This window comes from Metopolophium dirhodum, chromosome 1, assembly GCF_019925205.1.
Source record: "Metopolophium dirhodum isolate CAU chromosome 1, ASM1992520v1, whole genome shotgun sequence".
Lineage (NCBI taxonomy): Eukaryota > Metazoa > Arthropoda > Insecta > Hemiptera > Aphididae > Metopolophium > Metopolophium dirhodum.
The window spans coordinates 56643986-56647917 of NC_083560.1; the positions used below are offsets into that span (position 1 = coordinate 56643986).

Here is a 3932-nt window from a genome sequence, read left to right on the forward strand (position 1 = left end):
TTTGTATACCCACACCGTCGACACCTGCGGTCACCGACCCTCCATGACGAAGAGCCCATTTAGCGGTACGAGGTTCAGCCTAGCGCGATGGACAAAACGCCAATCGGCGAACCTCGTGAAGTCACCCTCCTTCAAAAAGTGCGTTGAGGCCGCGTGGGCGGCGGCACACTCGACGGCCCTATATATACTTATATTTATTGCTAAAATACTGATGTTCCCTTTATATGTGTCCCCCCTTTTGTTCTCTAATTTTTGTGGTTTTTTTTTTTGTAGGCCCCCATTTTACTGTTTCACCATAAATATTATTAAATAAAATCTGTTCTTATCAGCTTAACATCTGATACACCTTTCATTGAAAGGTTCAAATGTTAATCTAATTTTTTCAAATCTGGTGGAGATTTTGGGGCTTGCTTCTGCTCCACCGCGGGTTGACCCGGTATTGCAGTACCACCGGGAATGGCCCATATAGTAAACATGATCGTAGTATAGTAAGGTAGTTTAGGTTTTGAAAATATTTTTTGACATTTCCATATTTTGAATTATGGAATTTATCAATTTCAAAATTTTGGATTTACTAGATTGAAATATAACATTTTAGATTCTCTAATATTAGTTTTTCGGTGACGCTCTTACTTTATGAATATTAGAAATTGCGTTTAATATTTCAATTAAGGGGATCGCAGCAGACGTATTTTTCATGCGTTAAATTAAATTACACATCCTTCGGAATGTCTGATTTTAATTTGCATACATGTATGAACTCTTTGACAAAATATCTAGGTTATTTAGGACATTTTTTAATAGGACAAATTTAATACAACCCACATATTATTATATTTAAATTTTAAGGAAATACAAAGTATAATAATACCTATGATTTATGAATCATTTGATTTCAACCCAACACGCCGATCAGTAAGGTTGTCTGTAGATTTTATGTTCTTTTTAATTTTTTTTTTTACGAAATGGATAAAGATTGGAGTTATGGGAGAAAAGCTAGACGTAAGTTAAGTGCACCTCTAATAAAAAAACATCGATTGCAAAATTTACAGAATAAAAAAAGTGATATACATAATAACTGCGGTGACCAGGTAATTATATAAATATAAAATTTAGAAGAATATTCTAATATTTGAAGATTATTCAGACTATATTCTTATATTTTAATTGCGACAGGAAAATACACATTTACCAGAATCTGAAAATGTTTTGACAGATAACAATATAGAACTTACTACTGTGGCTAGGTAAGTAAAACATTTATTATGGATATTATTCATTGTAAAATGACAGACGACAGTTGTAGAACGTAGGTAGTAGTGATATATACTATTCTATATGCCTATATTATTATTATCGACGGCTATAATAACAGACAAAAAGATGTAACTTATAAAATATTTAATATTTTGTTCGTAATTTATTATATTTCATAATATTATTATAATTTATACCCGTGAATATACTAATTGTGTTTGTCATTTCTTATTTATCTCGCTGACTTTTACTCTAAATTGTACCTATCATATACATATAGTATTGTTGTATAATTATATTATCTACCTAGGTACCTATACGATAGTACGTCATGGATATCATAATTTAAATTCATATACAAGACAGCGTATTATCAATAATTACGATAATACAGTTTATAGTTGAATTTTTAAAAATATTATTATAGTAATATACTTAAATATATAGTATTTGAAATTTCTAAAATTGGTAAAATAATGTGGTAAATATTATGGTAAGAAAAATTTATTTTTGACTTTTTTTCTTGGTTACATGGTTTTAGAATTAATTAATTTAGTATATGAACGTGAGTTTCCTTTCCTATCGGGGATGGTTTGTAATACTACTTTTTTAAATTGTTGTATTTGTATAAAAAAGTTAAGTAATGTAATAGTTAATAACTATGAAATAACAAAGTGATTCTCTTGTGTAGTATAATGTAATTATACATTTTTGCGAATTGCAGCGAAAGCCGAGTAGTGAGTAGGTAATATAATAGTAAAAGATAAAGCGCGCAATTGAACATATATTGTCATTTTTATTGCATTTTAATTATACGTAGTTCTGGGAATTCGTAATACCGTCGACCGATTATTTAAATTAAGAAATAATAAATTTTATAAGTATACCTACAGTAATGGCAGTCGGAATAAAAATTCCCAGGAAAAAAAATTCCCAGACTACAATATTACTCACAACCATATGCAAATGGTCGAACAAATATATTTTTTAAACGTTAATTAGTATCTATAATTATCATTTACCACATTTAAAAAGATACGATATAAATATTGAACTAAAAAATTAATTTAAGATTGTAAGAAAGTGGATTTCAAGTAAATTTCATGACAAGTACAAATATGTTTTCAGAAATTGTATCAGATAACTAACGATTAGGTAATACAATTTGCAAAAAATGTATATTTTTTTACCATAAAACTCAAAATATTCTATAGATATTTGTGTAGCACGTAATTTATTGACTTGCGTGGAGCGCCTTGTTATTTTTTTTACACTACAGTCACACTCACACACTAATGCGATCACAGTAGGTACTACCTGTGACTATGAAAAATAAATACATAATTAATAATAGTATAATATATAATATATTATAGTATTTTTTTAATCAATGGTACTACCCACGGGGGCCTATCGATTCCGCCAACGTAGCATCCATTCCGCCAGTATCGACTCCACCAGTTCAGGTAGTCTAAAAACAACCTATCTAAAAAAAAAGTTGTTCCAAATATGCACAGAGGTATCATATGATAACGGGGTTGTAATCTATCCCATGAGCCTATTTAGCCCAAATTCTATATAGATGTTTTTTTTTTTGAAAATCTAAAAAGTCGTGCATGAAGAGGATAATATAATATACTAGAAGATCTGATAAGTAGTTCTAGAGTTTAGTCTGTACAGTTATAGTCTCTGTATTTATATTGTTAGATATATATATAAATTAATGTTTGTGGGTAGATTAGATCTCTGGGAAGAAAATAGATTAATTTACAAAGGGTTAAATTTGTTTTTTTTTTATTCATCAGATTTTGGTACGGTTAGGTTAGGATAGGATTTTGTATAAATTGATTTTATTAATCCATCGTAGGTGGAATTAAGTAAAAACGACAAACTTGGTATAACTTGATACTTTAGAGTTAAATCATACACTTACGTACAAACAACACGGCGGGGCCCGCGAACTACCGCAGTAGATTGCCTACCTGATAATGTACTGCTGCGAATCAGAATTTTTATTCCGGGCAACGGAAGAAGTTAAGATCGATTTTGAACACCATACACTGAATATTAAATAATGAATTGAACAAAGTTTGTGTCATATAGAGTTGATACATTTAACGGGCAACGAAGTGCACGGGATCAGCTGGTTTGATGTATAATTGTGATTAAACTGATTAAAGTAATTTATTTTACTTTTACAACAGTAGGTTAAATTTATTTTTCCGAAATAATTCATTTGAATTACATTTTATACTTATAATTGTATCGGGATACAGCCCAACCTTGTCGGTAAGGGCAGTGGTGGGTCTATAATTTTCCAAGTTTACGACACAATATTTATAAAAATGGACCAATTTATTAACCTAGATGATAGACCAATGGGGGAGGGCCCTCTTTCCCTTAACACCACCACTGTGTAGAGGGGTGTAAACATGACATGTGAGTGCAAAAAACGTCAGTTACAACTTCATAATTATATACAATATACATATGAAATCAATTGTGTTATGTGTTGCCATAACCGAAACATTCAAAAATGTATAAAAACCAAAATATACAGTTTATTGGTGTTTAATTTTGTAATCAAAACATCAAAACGTGTAATATAATATGTACTAATGTTTAGTTAAGTATCTAAATGTAAACTGTACCTAAAATACTAAAAAACTCACAGA

The 3932-nt window shown here is 30.0% G+C and overlaps 1 non-coding gene across 1 annotated transcript; it reads left to right on the forward strand.

The window, feature by feature from the left end:
• The first annotated feature begins 277 nt into the window (after window positions 1–277).
• On the forward strand, window positions 278–470 carry LOC132937647 (U2 spliceosomal RNA). Its single transcript, XR_009663755.1, has one exon. It is a non-coding gene; the product is annotated as a U2 spliceosomal RNA (small nuclear RNA).
• The last annotated feature ends 3462 nt before the right edge of the window (window positions 471–3932 follow it).